The sequence below is a fragment of the Mastomys coucha genome, unplaced genomic scaffold, assembly GCF_008632895.1.
Source record: "Mastomys coucha isolate ucsf_1 unplaced genomic scaffold, UCSF_Mcou_1 pScaffold5, whole genome shotgun sequence".
NCBI classification, from domain to species: Eukaryota; Metazoa; Chordata; class Mammalia; order Rodentia; family Muridae; genus Mastomys; species Mastomys coucha.
The window spans coordinates 37,300,403-37,316,432 of NW_022196911.1; positions in this window are offsets into that span (position 1 = coordinate 37,300,403).

Below are 16,030 nucleotides of genomic sequence, written 5' to 3' on the forward strand. Positions count from 1 at the left end.
AGAAAAAAAAAGGAAAAAAAGTTAACAGAAGATTGGAGAGTAAGTAAATATTCATAACAAGAGTATTTATTTTGAAAACAAGTGTGTCGAGAAGCCACATACAATTTTACTTTTATTTCATATTTTTATTGTTATTTACCATCTTTTTCAAGAAGCCAGTGGCCAAGACCATCATAACAGTAGTTTTCAGCAGGAGGGCTCTGAGGTCAAACCTAGAAACAGAGATACGAGGCAGGCCAAATACCTTCATGTCTAGTATTACAGTCTGATACACATTGCTTTTTCTGTCATTTTAAATGGCAGAAAGCACTGACTTCATTGAACACGTGACACTGAATCTATTCAATAGAAAATTGCTTTTACTTTTTCAACCAAATGTGTAGTTAGTGAGAGAAAAATAATGAGTGCTGTCAGTTATTTGGTGAAGTTTTTTAACTTTTACAAATAGTTTGAGGTAAGAATAAAATATAAGTAAAAATAAATCAGCTTTACTGAAATTCAAAAAAGATATTGGCATGGCTCAGATGAATGTGTGCTAAAAATAATTTCTCAATATTAACATATTGTAAAGCATGGTTAATAATCCATAATAATAAGCACAAAGGTTGTACTTGAATATCTATAATTATCAGTATATAAATGAATGCCTATATAAAGTATTTTCAAATTTACTAATTTTCCTAACATATAATACAGGCCACCTTACTTAGTGAACCACATAAGTATATTTTATAAAATATTCCTTCTTGTATAGTTGATACTGAAATAAAAAAATAATTTTTAAAATGGGATAATTTTATACTTTAATTGAGATACATTTGTTATCCAAGACAGTATCTTTTATTTCCAGGATAGAAACACAGTTTGATGTTTGCACTTATTAAGAGACATATAAATATGATTTAAAACCAAAATTAAAATAATTTTTTTTATTTGACTCATTGATGTCTTGCAGTCTGAAGGTACAAAATAGTTATTCCCATAATAATGACAGAACATCATTTGCCAATAATATTTTCAGACAAGATATATAATTATATATTTATATATTAGTATAGAAATATATGTATGCACACACACGCACACATATGCACACACACACAGCAGCTCTGTGGTATGGTATATTACCAAGGTTCTCTAAACCTCATTAGTGGAAATTTTCTAGTACAGTTATAGAACCCCACATTTGAGTTGCAGCATTGTGTGAGAGAATATCACATTTGACATTTTTGTTTGAAACATAAATTGTTTCTAATGAATGCACAGGCCTTTTCTCTTTATCCCTTACAGTATTTGTTTACTATAATTTGCTATGTCTTTTAAAAGACTGGGCACATTATTCATAGTACTGGGATGAGTATTCACTTTTGTATGAGACTAAAAAAGCAAATGAGAGGTCATCACACACAAAATTAGGAGAACTTAACCCTCATTCTATCTTAATCCAAGGTCTATCTTAATCCAAGGTCTATATTCTTATTTAGAACATGTTGGAATAAAAATAATGGTTCTCAATGTATCTTTTTTAGGAATAGAATTTTTCCATAGTTCTGAAAATATGAGGCCTCACAGAATCCTCCTAGCATGTGGTCCACCTACAGCTACTTCATGCAAACATAGATTTTTCCCAAGAATATACTTAAAACACCTTCTTCTTTGTATGATTAAAAAATAACATATATACATGTTCAGGAGCCATGAACAATTTAATAATTATTTAAGTAGGGCACTCTTGAGGTTCTCTCTGTTGATAGTTTTCAATACAGTGACTCACACATCATAACCTGGATCCACCAATTTTCTTTAAAAGACTTTTCACTGATGTTAAATCCAGCAACTCAAATAGATTAAATTCAGATTTATTTAGAATTGAGTGAAGTGATAAGCTGAGAGCAAGAAGTGATTGTATTCATTTAAAAATAAATAGTCTTCATATTGCCCAAACTCTGAAGAAGGTTTTTCTGCTTTGTAGATTCACTTGGCAATTCGAAGACAGTGAGATAAGTCAGAAAGAAAGTATGAAAACAGACAATTATTAAAATATCCACTCTGCATTATATTTTAAAATGCAACTTCAGACCCGTGCTAAATGACTTGAATGAAGAAACATTATTATTTAGTAGAACAGTATTAAGATAAAACCAAATGTGAATACATTTTAACTGTAAGTATGAATGCATATCTATTTTTCTTTGTTGTTTCTTAGGCAAATGAAATGAATAAATATTCAATTGTTAATGTGTATTAAGTGTTTACTCTTCAGGGGAAAAAGTTTAAGGTTTTCACTTACCAGGAATAATAATAGGAAAATAATAGACAATCTGGCTTCAAGAGACTACACTTAGTTTACGTAGGTCTTCTGGTAGGATTATGACGGGTCTGGCTTACAGAATCTCAAGACTTGAATGGGCTGTCATTATCCTGCTGCACATCTGAGTCTACATATTTGTCTACAATGACCTGAACATTACAGCAGCATTTGAAAAACTATTCATCATGCCCTGAATGGTCACAGGATTTGTGGAGAGGATATGCAATGGAAGGATTTACTGAGAACAAAGATCAAGAATTAAGACACTAATGCCCCATCTGTCCAACAGCTCTCAGTTCTTGATGCTTACAATAATTTTGCTTTGTGGAATGAAATGAAAATAAGTGTGTGGATGTGGATACCTTTTTATTACAATTGTACATAAATACATCCAAATCTAAGTAAAGCAATGTGTTAAAGGTAGGAAATGTGAATTAGATATTTACTGTAATTTTCATCCATTCAACTCAAGGTCTTTAACCTAACCTGTTTCCTACTTTGCTCATGCAGAAATATTTCTTTTTTTTTCTTTTAGATATTTTCTTTATTTACATGTAAATTTCTCCATTCCCAGTTTCCCCTCCAAAAAGCAAAGAAACAAACAAAAACAACAAAAACAAACCCCTGTTACCTCCCATTTCTTTAGAGAAAAGTAGACACTCTTGCTGTCCTTCTCTAAATATATATGTGTGTATGTGTGCTTCCATGTATATGTCATGTTCATATGTACATATTTGTACATACATGTGTATGTATATATGAAAGCTTCAATACAGGAATGAGAAAATTAAATAGCATCAAATCTGAGTGCCAATGACTTTCATATAATTATGTGTGAAACAATGATAAGCCTAGACAAATCTCATAATAAAAAAGCAGAAAAGTCACCATGGTAACCTGGGATTTGCCCTAGAAAACAATATTATGGATAAGTGTACACACACACACACACACACACAAACACACAAACACACACACCAGAAACCATATACTCCAAAGCTAATTTAAGATAAAAATAATCTAGATGACAGAAAAGCACTTTATGTATGTTTATTAATTCTAATTTCACACATTATGTCTTGATCATATTTACTATCCTTCCAGATCCACACACCATTTCATACTTGTGACTCTGTAGATCAGCAGAGGAGATTGGAATCTCAGGAAATGGAATTACAGATGTTTATGAGCTGCCATGTAGGTGCTGATAAACAACAAAAACAAAAGTAAAAAAACCTCCACTCAACAGCAAGAGCAGCAAGAGCTCTTAACCGCTGGCTCAACTCTCTGGCCCCTTCATCTTGTTCTTTAATACAGTGAGTCTAGTTAGAATTAACTATATAGTCTAAGGTCTCTGGTCATCCCCTGGAGTATGGTCAATCTACCAGAAACGACACTTTTTTCATCAATTTATTTATTATTTATTCACATAACATCCCGATCGCTGCTACCCCACTCCTTGTCCTCTCTCATATTCCTGGCCCTCATCCTCTCCCTTTCTCCTGTGAGACTGTAGAGAGCCTCCCTGGATAGTCCCCCTCCCTAGCACATCAAGTTCTCTGCAGGGCTAGTAAATCTTTTCCCACTGAGGCTACAAAGTATCCCAGTTATGGGAACTGATTCCACAGAGAGTCAACAGCATCACGGACATGTAGTCACACTCTTAAAGAAAACTTATTTCCCTTTTCATGACATCCATCATTCAGCATTAGTTGCATAGGTATGAGTGGAACTTTTCCCTCTCTAATATCACCCCTCTCTAATATTTTTCTGACTTGAGTTTGCACAGATATTGCAGATCCTGACTCACCACTGTGAATTTATACACTCCCTGCTCTGTTGTTTCTGAAAAAACATTGTTTCTAACATTCTTGTTTACAGAATACTTCCATTGCTTGTAGAGATGATGGCCATTGAAATACACAAAGTGAAAGATTGAGAGTTGTTCAGTAAACGTGTCATGTGTCTCTACTCATATTCAGTATCCTGACCCATATAAGGCAGCCCATTCTCAACTACCTTTAAGAAAAGAACAGAATGAGTTTCAAAGTGATAGTTTCTTACCTCAGAGAAATCATTAGCTCTTCTTTAGGAGCAATAACATGCCAGATACTGAAAAAAGGTTTACTTCAATATATTTTTTCAATATTTATAATTTATTTACATTCCCACTGTTCCCCCACCTTTATTCCCCCTCCCACAGTTTCTCATCCCATTCCTCCTTCTACTTGCTTCTGAGAGGATGCTCCACCGCCAAGACTTCCCCCTTCCTTGGGGCCTCAAGTCTCTTGAGGATTTGGGGCATCATCTCCCACTAAGGCCTGACCAGGCAGACTTCTGCTATATTTGTGCCAGGGGCCTAGAACTTGCCCTGTATGTCCCTAGTTGGTGGTTCAGTATCTGGGAGCTCCCTAGGGTCTCAGTTAGGTAAGACTTCTGGGCTTATGGGGTCACTCTCCCTTTCAGCTTCTTCAATACTTCTTTAATCCTTCCCCAACCATTGGCGTCAGTCCAATGGTTGGGGATAAGTATCTGTATCTGTCTCAGTCAGCTGCTGGTAGGGTCTCTGAGGGAACGGAGAGAGAAAGTAGAGGAATAGAGGAGTAGAGGCAGGCCATGAGCAGAGAGAGAGAGGGGGAAAGGGAAAGGGGAAGGGCTAAGGGACAGAGCCGGAACAAGAACAAGAGAGCAAGGAAGGGAGGAGGGGGAAGGCAACCCCTTTTATAGTGGGTCAGGTCTACCTGGCTATTGCCAGGTAACTATGGGGATGAGCATACCTGGCTGTTGCCAGGTAACTGTGACTTGGAGCTTAGATAGAAAGCTAACAACAGCCTTGCCAGGCTCCAGTCTGTAAGCACATCATAGAATCAGTAATAATGGCAGGCCTTGGTGCTGGTCATCGGACTGCCTTTCCTTCAATCTCTTCTCCATTTTCATCCCTGCAATCTTTTAGACAGGAACAGTTCTGGGTAAAAAATTTTGATAGTGGGTTAGTAACCTCATCCTTCTACTTTAGGACCTCACTATCTACTGGGCTGGGCTCTTTAAGTCCCCTGTCACAAGTGTTGGGCATTTTGGCTAAGGTCAACTCCATTGAGTCTTTAGAGTCTCTCATCTCTGAGTCTCTGATACTTTCTAGAGGGTCACCCCCAACCTCACCCCACCCTGGTACTGCTTATCGCCATTCACTCTCTTGGCCCTCTGGGCCTCTCTATTGCCCTCCCCTAACTAGATCCAGAAAGTATATAGGACCTTCTGAGGCATGCAGGTCTGGATTTGTTGCTTTCAACCTTTTATTAAACAAAGCAGTAAAGGAAGCTAAGCAGTGGTGGACCCTTGCCCTTAATCCCAGTGCTTGGCAGGTTGAGGCCTGTAGATCTCTATAAGTTCAAGGCCAGCCTGGTTTACAGAGAAAGTTCCAGGACAACCAAAGCTACATAAAGAAATCTGTCTCAAAAAAAAAAAAAAAAAAAACAGCAAGGACGAAAAAGAACAAGAAAGAAAAACGATGAACTAATGAACAAAAGAAAGAAGGTAAATCCATTTCACATAGTCTTTGAAATTTATCACAAATGATTATCTACTTACAACAAAATATAGTTATGGGTATATCACTAGTGGGAACTGTCTTTCATAATATTTAGCAAAGGAATTTGGAGGCAGATCTATCACTTCTTCTAGCCTTCTTTTCATCTTTTCTTCCATCTTTCTTTGCTTAGTCCTGTTTCCTCCTTTCTTCTTTTCTCTGTGACTTATTTGTTCTTAGACAATTTCTCTGAACTTCAGCTTTCTTATTTTAAAAGGAAGATTCATATATTCCTCATATATGAAATATCCATAAGTTAATACCTGCATAGATATTGTATACATAAACACTCTCAACAATTGGTTACCACAGTTTTTGAAATATATGCCATCTTATAGACAGTAACATTCCTTAGGTTGTTTATCATATTTTCAATATTGAAATTGAGTTTGCAGATGTTATGATCAAACCAACAGAGGCTTTGCAGTATCTGGCATACTCACATAAAATACACACAACACCACATTGACCATTTAATTTTATTCATATTATAGTTGTGGCCTGAAGCAAGGAAGAATTGACCTTTTCATGGATAGTATATTCATTATTGTGGAAAAGCAATCATCAGCAGGTGGTCAGACATAAGATATCAAATGCTTAAAACTGAAAACATAGCAAAATGAAACCATAACCCCACAACAGGAGGTAAAACATGCTCTCTCCAAGCGATGTCTACTCAACTATTTTACCAACAAAACAATAGAAGCTAAGTGACAGCATAGGATGCTTTATATTGGAATCCATAAAATGGAATAAACATAAGTGAAATAAGATAATGAATAAATCAGAAGGTAGGAGATGTAACCAACTCTTGTTACTTCTTATTCTTTTCCTGGCAGTTGGAATAGATAATGCTCAAGAGAGAAGCAATTCAGCAAAGTGCAAAGCACCACTGCAAAACAGGCCATTTAGATTGAACTTGGTAAATTGAGAAGTTGAAAAGCCACTTTTTCTACGTAGAACTAAGGATCTGGGACTACTTCTTCAGAGTTCCCATATTGTTAGTTTAAGCACGGAAATGTTTGAGCAGGAAATCTCACACTATGTTGAATCAAGTGCAACTTATCAGTGGTCCAAATATGAAATTAGACACAAATATAAATCATTACATTGAAAATAAAGCAATGCTTTTGTTTTCTTTACATTTTATTATGTATCCTAATATAAACTTAATATGTCTGGAGTCTTCTAATCTATTATGGTGGAATGAAGCCAGAATACAGAAAGGATGTTTGAAAGGCAGCTCAGCTGAAATGCTATTCTGTGCTTTCCTTCAGAGGCAGGTCTTTGAATCAAGTTAAAACAGTCTAGTTCCTCTTCCGGTGACCTTGAGACTTCATACCTCTAGGAAAACTAGCTGTTTTACAGATTGAACTGTCCTAAGTTAGTCTGACAGCCATATGTTTAAATCATGATTTCACTGCCTGAAGAAATTTTTTGTCAGGCTCCCAAACAAGTCATCGAATTTGGTGGAATTGCCCTGTGGCTTGGAGGAACATGGATGGTGAAGGTCAGACAAGGTTCAGAAAGCCTTTGTCAAAAGCTTAAGGGGGGACTGAAGTACGGGTCTGGCTTCTAGACATAGTATATACATGCTCAGAGAAGGGCCCAGAAACTTAAAATAATCCACTGTAAAACATAGATGCCTCTGTTCATATTCCTAAAGCCAATGTGTAACTTGAGTCTACACAGTGTGTAACAACACAAGGAAAGTAAAAACAGCAAACAAACAGTGAAACTATAACAGATAATAGGTCAGTATTTTCTTTGTTTCAGGATGGAGTGCTCTAGAAAAATTGAGAATGAGAGACCCACAAGTAAGCATTGGATGTTTTGTAAACGACTGAATGTGTCTGTAAAATCTGATAAAGTCCCTAATGTTCAAGGCAGTCTTTCCTTTTGAAGTATTATTACTTTAAAATTGATCATATATGAAACATAAATATAGCCAAGGCAGTGGTGGTGCACGCCTTTAGCCCTAGCACTTGGGAGGCAGAGACAGGTGGATTTCTGAGTTTCAGGCCAGCCTGGTCTACAGAGTGAGCTCAGGACAGTCAACCCTGTCTCAAAAAAAAGAAAAAGAAAAAAAAAAGAAAAAAGAAAAAACAAAAGAAGAAAGAAAGAAAAGAAACAAATATATAACTAGAAACATTCTTAGACTACATATCATCATTCATTAAATCAAATGTATAGAATACAAGGAAAAAAACACAATTCCTAATAACATAGGTAGTTATTTATGTACACCAATTTTGTGTAAATAGACTTCAGTAATTCTTTTGGATAGATATTTTTTTAAAATCTAGCTTCCATATCTAAACCTAAATTGAGATTTTTCCCCAGTAGCACTCTAAGAAAATGCATGTTTTGCCAGGCCCTTAGCATCATTTTCTGGTGGCTCTTGGCAGAATTTATATATTATAGATATTACTGCTTTAGAGGATCCATAACCCCATTCATATAAAATAAAACATACTCAGTGATATGTATAGTTTGATTTTTATGAAAATCTAGATTGACAAAAATGTTTACTGAAAGAGTTACTATGAATAGTGTCAAGAACATTTATGTTAGGCAAAATGAGATAATTTTTTCTATTTTATATAAAAATGTGCATGAAACTATACCAAATGGACTTCAATGTTTATGTTACAGAAAGACCTACATCTACATACAAATGAAGACTCTTAATTGCAGACACCTATACAAATTAGATTCTATATGGATAGTTTTCCAAAGAAAAGTAACAACAATTTACATAATACATGGAGTGAGACATGGATTACAAGTTAAAGTACAAAAACAAACAAACAAAAGAAACCAAACTAAACATTTTAAAAGTATTTCCATACCCAGAAATTAAAATAGATCTCTAGTAGAGGGTGAGAAACTTCAATTAATCAAAAGAGAAATCTAGAGTTTGAAATGATAAACTAACAAGAAGTTTATGCTATGGCTAATGAACAAAGAAATGAACATTTAACTGCAATTTTAGTACTGGAGATGTAAACTAAAGCTATATGATATCTGTCAAAAGCCATCTAGGAAAGGCGAAAAGCATACAAGTGACATGTGGAGGTGACACATTGTTTTGCATGACTGCGATGAGTAATTCCAAATTGCAAGGCTTTCAAAAAAATCTCATCTCAGGATTGATTTTTGCAGCTGTTATGCCTTTCCTATCATTATTAAATTAAAATAATAATTTCTGGACATGAGTCTACCATATTGGGCAGAATTTCTGCAGATCAACAAAGATGTACTCTCTTGTAATAATGCTCTGTAGACAAATAGTTCATTTCATGATCCTAATTATGATTCTACAAAATTCCTAAATTTATACAAGCAAATTTTGAGCCCTTTATAATATAAGGCTGCAACTAGGGCTCTGCATACTTTCATGTGTGATAGACTAATTGCACTTAGATAGAAAGCAGACTTGAAACAGATTTAAATCAGGGAAAACATTCTTTTAGTCTGTTTTTAAAACCATTATCTGATAACTAAAGGTCAAAAACTGAGAATGAACAATTTGTTGTAGGTGCAAGGACAAAAGATAAAATATTGACTATCTTTATCTATACACAATCTCAAAACTAATAAGACACTAGGCAGATTATTTGCTTCTTGACAAAAGCATGCTAACTTATTTATATAAAAATTATTGTTTTAAACTCTTAATGAACCTGTGGAGCTGCAGGCAAATAATGAATGTTTAGTCAGATAACTAGGCTTAAGGAAACACATGTAAAAGTCTATGTTGTAACTCCTTATTCAATTTATGATTTGAATTTATGATTGAACTTGTTGTGAACTGTTTTAAAAAAGATGCTTAGAATACCACATGATCATATATCCCAGAAAAGTACAAGAATTAGGAAGGACACGAAGAAAAGGAGGGCAGAGGCGGAATAGAAGGAGAATAGAAGCAGATCAAAGCTGAGCAGAGATAACAGAGAATGCAGAAAAGAAAGGACAGAGCAGAGTGAGCAAAGACAGAGGACAGAAGCAGAGTGAAGCAGAGGAAAGGGAGGAGCAGAGCAGGCAGGGAAGAGCAGGCAGAGAGAGCAGAGAAGAGAGCAGAAGAGACAGCAGGACAGAGCAGGCAGGCTTCTTCTCATCATGAGACAGGGATTTCCTTAACAGCAGGGTTCTTACTGATAGGACGAGGGCTTTCTCATACTTAATACAAAGGTAGCTTTCTCCTTCTCTGATCAATCAAGGTTGGAGCTTATTTTTTACCCACAATAGTTGTTTCCTGTGTTGGTACTTGCTAAATGAAACCTGCTCATGGGCTTTTACTCCATCCATCAAATATATGTATGTGTGTATGTATGTATATATGTATGTACGTTATGTTGTACATTACACATATATCTGGCAGGAGATCATGTATGCAATATATATTAATTATAGGTACATATACATAAGTATGCATATATACTTGTAGAGTGGATGAGAGAGATGATCGGGCCCGTCATAAATATGTGTGTAAATGTGTGCATCTATGCATATATGCTTCTGTAAAAGCTTTTGTTTTTCTGTGACCATGACTTTCTTTTCCTGACTCACTAAAAGTTAATGGCTCCAAGCCTTTCTCTCGACTGTCTAGTGAGAGGAGAGTCTTCTAGACAAGAGAATATGTAGCCTGAGCAATCAATTCTCCTCGGAATATCCTGCGGTTATACAGCACAGCATATGTTAATTGCCAGAGAATTATAAAGTAAGTTTATATGGTAAACAAGAGTTAAGTTTTCCAGCATTTATTTAAGCAGAGAATTACCAAGTAAATAATAAGAGGGATAAAGAGGTTGAGTTTTCCCAGCATTTAATGAAGCACAGAACAGTAAGAAAGAGTTAAATTTTCTACAAGGACAGAGATCATCAGTCTTTTGCCCTGTGTCCAAGGTTGTGTCTTGCTTTAAACCATTCAGTCAGGCAGGCACTCAGTAGATGCCATGGTTGTCTAAATAATAAAATAAATAATAAATAATAAAAACTAATAATTGATGGTAAACAACATACCCCATTAGTGGTAAGCTGGTTAACTAGCATGCATGACACTTTATTCAAAAATCAAAACCTACACAAAATTTCAGTAATCTATTCAAAACACAATTCAAGTGTGGAAGCATACAGATAGGTAGAACACTAAAATACATCTACCATTGGAGCATCCAAAATGCATAAAAATAGAAGCATTATTGAATAATTTTGATATATTTACATCACTTATTTTATGTACAACTTTATAAATGATGTAAATCTTTATTTATTGGCAAGAAAAATATAGGTACAATGCATTGTTGTTCAAAAGATAAAAAGCTAAATATAATGGTTGCCAGTTCACAAAATACCTATATCATACAAGTTAAGCAGGACATGGTGATACATATCTCTCATCTCAACTCTTCAACGGTGAAAGCAGGATTATGTTAGATTTAACCTAAGCCTGGGATACATATTCTGTTATCTAAAACTGTCTATAGTTCTATGGAGGTTATGGTTTTACTTTTTAAGATTATTTTTATATGTGTGTATATATGTATTTGTGTGGGTAGGTAGATTGACTGAAATATGTATGCAAATGTGAGTGCAGGTTCTGATGGGGGTTGAAAAAGGACTTGAGATCTGCTGAAGCTGGAGTTACAGGGAGCTATGAGCTGATCCATATGAGTGCTCAGACCCGAACTTGGGTCTCTGGGAGAGCAAGACATGGACTTAATAACTGAGCCATCACTCCAGCCTCAAGTCCCCATCCCCTTTATCTTTTTTCTATATAGTGAGTGCATATATCTTTTGTAATTTTTAAGAGATAAAACAACAAGTAAAATAAAAACGCAATTTAGATTTCTGGATACAGAAGTAGTAATTCAGTGATATCCAGAGTTCATTTGAAATTCCAAAAGTCTGAACATTTTGCAAAGAAGGGTTTGTTATAATTGTCACCCAGCAAGCGCTGGCTTCGCAGAATTGCTGAGATTTCATACACTGTTGAGAAGTTGAAGAGGAAGTGACTGAGCAGTGCTAGAAGCTCATACTCACTCCTTTGTCTTCCAAACTATGAAGTCATCCAGGAGTAACACATCCCTCAGAAATAAGCTCAGTTCAGAATCTCAATGACTCTCCCAAGGAGCTTGCTTATAGGTCCCCGTAAATTCAACAACAAATGCCTGAAAATAGAAGCTGTCAATCAACGGGCCAAATATTTGAGTAAGAAATAGACTCCAGCATGTGCTATAAATACCAGATCATTTTGACAGTACTGCCAGTATGGTGACATGAAGCCACATTTTTAAAAAAGAAGGAATCAGCTTGTGCCCGTAAATACCCTGGAGAGCATATGTTTAAGTCTGTTAGTGTCACGATGATGGGTACCCGAATTCTTTGCCCACTTCCCTTTCTGTTTACTTAGGAGCTCTTCACTCATCTCACTGTTAAATGAATGAATCACCTTTTATTTATTTCTTAAATGGAAAGAAATATAAGGTTGGCTTTGTGATTTTGCTCCATTATGTAAGCAGTCAGCTCTAAATTCCTACCAAGGATGTTCTTTTCCTCATGTGTATTTGTTTCCCTGACAGCGCCAGAGAGAATGGGTTTTAAAGAATAAGTTTAAATATCTTAAGTACCTTTCTTTTCATCACTACAAAATATATCACAGCAACTCAGTGTTTATGGAAGCATAAAATGTTAACTTCATCATCAACAAAAAGTATAGCTTCCCCTACATCATTGTTCAAAGGAAGGTAACAGCCCAGTTGTAAATAGATACTTTAATATCTATTTTCTCTGTGTTTAAAGCATGGCATTTGGTCTAAATAATGAAAAGGCAAAAGAGAAATCATTAATTATTTTCTTCAGGGTTTCATTGAAATATTTCTATGTTTAAAATTGAACATGACTTTTACTATTAATGGTAGACAATGCTAGATCACTTCCTCAGTCGCTGCATTTGAGTAGGTTTTCATCTCAGAGTGAAACATGGTGGGTCATCTGTAGTAGCTCAGTGAGAACTTCAAGGCTCCAGGGAATGTAGAAGGTTTATTTTATCCCTCTGCCCTGAGTTTAAATGAAGACATACGTTAGACATGGGTACGGAATGTCCAGACCTAAGTTTTCATAGAGATTTTTCTGCTCAGAACCAACTCAGTCAATTAAATATCAACTCCTAGTAGCATATCTGAGTAACATCAGGCCATCAGAAAGTCATGTTTTAGTTCAGCTAGCTACTTAACTAAAACAGCCTTTATTTTATAAGTGTTTTATTTTTTTAACTTGAAAGTTAGAAATAATCATAACCTTATGTACATAAATAATATAATTTGTGTAAATTACCTAGCTTAAGGTCTGCCATGTGATGTTTAATGCAAAATTTCTAAAATGTTAGTAAGAGGTTGATGGACAAATGTCTATGAGTTTGAGTCCAGCATCACCTACATCCTTAGCTACAGTACAGTCAGATATACATAATAAGACCTTTGTTCTAAACAAATAAGTTGCCGCTAGTATATCCTGTACAGCTGTTATTATTTTTTAAAGATTTATTTTTATTTATTTTATGTATATGAGTACACTGACATTATCTTCAGACACACCAGAAGAGGGCATCTTATCCCATCATAGATGGTTGTGAGCCACCATGTGGTTACAGGGAATTGAACTCAGGACCTCTGGAAGAATAGTCATTGCTGTTAACCCCTGAGCCATCTCTCCAGCCCTCTGTTATGATTTTTTTAACCACTGTTACATATAAAAAAGAAACTCACTTACTCTTTGAAACTTTGCTTCTAAGTCTATAGAATGAGTTTATAGCAATTCCTCATAATTGCCACACCCACTTGTCTACTCCAGTAAAGTCTACAATATCAAGGTAAATACCTGATTAAGGACAAGAGGTGTTATGACTTCAAAGAGAGTTTGTGCCTCCTGGGTATTCAGTCAGTCATTGGCATCTCCTAACTCAGACATGTTCCAGATTAGTCTTTCCAATCGTCAACCCACCTTCTTATTCAGGCATAAAGATACCCCCAAGAAATGATTCATAAATGGTTAAAAAGGGCGTTGTTCCCTGGCCAGCCCAGTGTTCCAATATATCCTAATTTATTACCTTGCTGTCCTTAGCTTGGAATTTCTCACAAGGAATCTGCCTTATCAAATAGGATGTCCTCGGAGTTAGCAACAGAGGTCAGGCACATAGTTAGAATTCTCAGGGCAATCCCACAGAAGATAGAAAGGTTTTACATACCAGAGAGTAATGGAGGGGCTTCCCTCACTTAAGGGCATTAGCAGGAACTGCTAGATTGGAACTTCCTGGTGCTTGCCTCCATAAGACCCAGAGAATTAGCATGAGAATACCAAAATAGCCCCAGTGGGGAGGGCACCACTACTCTTCTGCCTGTTTCACACATGGATACCTGATCCTACCAACCTTGATGTGACTGTCACCTGCCTATGTGACTTTTGTCATTCGTCCTGTTTTCTGTATACCATATAAGCCTGGTTTTCACTTTGTGCAGGGGCACTCTGACTAGAACTAGAACTTAGGTGGACTAGGACTTAGATTCATGCAGTCCACAGCCCCCCAGGCCCAGAGCGCTTGGGTCCAGAGCACTTGGGTCCGGGGGTGCGGCGCCTATCCAGAAAAGGTGGCTGCTTTAGACCCAGTGTGTTTCAGGTGGCCTCAGATGTACCTCAACTACTGAGCTGCCAGACTTCTCATTTCTCTTTTGCAATGACTGTAAAAACCTCATGCCATTTTTAAGAAATACATTCAGATTCAGCAGCCCCTTATGTCGACTCTGTCTGTCATTCACCGAATTGTTGCCCACCTGACCAGAACTCTCATCCCACGGAAAACGAGGTCCCCATAATGAACCCGGTCCTTGGCACATAATATTGGGTTAGATAGTAATAATTCAAGCCACAGGTCACTGTGATTCGCTTTATTGCAGATGTTTCCCTTTGGAATATTTTTTCTTTAGGGAATATTGCATGTTACCACCACATGAGAGAGTTCATAAAATAGCTATACAAATGCTGCACACCGTGAAGAATGTCTTTCTGAGAACAATCTTTTTCAACGTTTTGACAATTTCAATTCTTAGTTGCAATGAAATTTAGCATTAAATGGATGAGTTCAGAAGGATCTTTCAGTTGCAATGTCAGTGTGTGTGAGCTCAAGCAGGGGCACTAGTTCTAGGTGATCTAGTCTAGAGACTATACTGCACAGCAATAAATCCTTAGGAAGATTCAAATACCAGGTAATCTGATTCAAATCAATATGTGTGAATATTTCTCTTCTGGCACCATGAATACCTGCATAGATAAAGTCATGCTATTATAGTTAGAGAATTACATGTGGATTCTTGTTTTCTATTTCTTTGTTTAGTAAAGTTTTTTTTTTTTAACTGTTCGAGACATTGACCAAAACACTAATTTAGTTTGCATCCACCTGTATATCCATTGTGTATGATTGGAACAACGGGTCCTACCAAAAAGCTTTAAACTTCAGAGCTTAAATATTAATGTCTAAAATTCTTTACTAGGCTTTCTTCACTATTTGAACTCTTGCACATTGGCTCTGACTGAATTTTTACTGTGATAAATATATTTCTGATCCAAAGGTCCAGGAGTCCAGAGTCCATTCCAATGAAGAAAATTCTGACTTTTAAAATAACAACAATATTTACTCACACAGAGAGATATTTCTGTTGTAAATATGGACTAACTTTTCTTGTATGATTTAATATTCTCAAAACTGTCAAAACACATAGCATCTCAGGACATGCCTATGAGAAACATTAGCACTAATACTATTTAAAGATGGTACTCATGTAATTTAGGTAGAATAAAGAAGACTTCATTTAGAAGGAAACTCTATCTTCTTACTAGTTAATAGCAGACTACCAATATATTGATGGCAAGGAGAAATCCAATGGGTTGCAGAGTCACACATAAGGTTACCTCTAAAAGAGCAAGGAAGATATAGGTTGAAATTAAAGACTTAGTAGAGCCAGGCAGTGGAGGTGCATGCCTTTAATCCCAGAACTTGGGAGGCAGAGGCAGGCAGATTTCTGAGTTCAAGGCCAGCTTGGTCTACTTGGTCTACAGAGTGAGTTCCAGGACAGCCA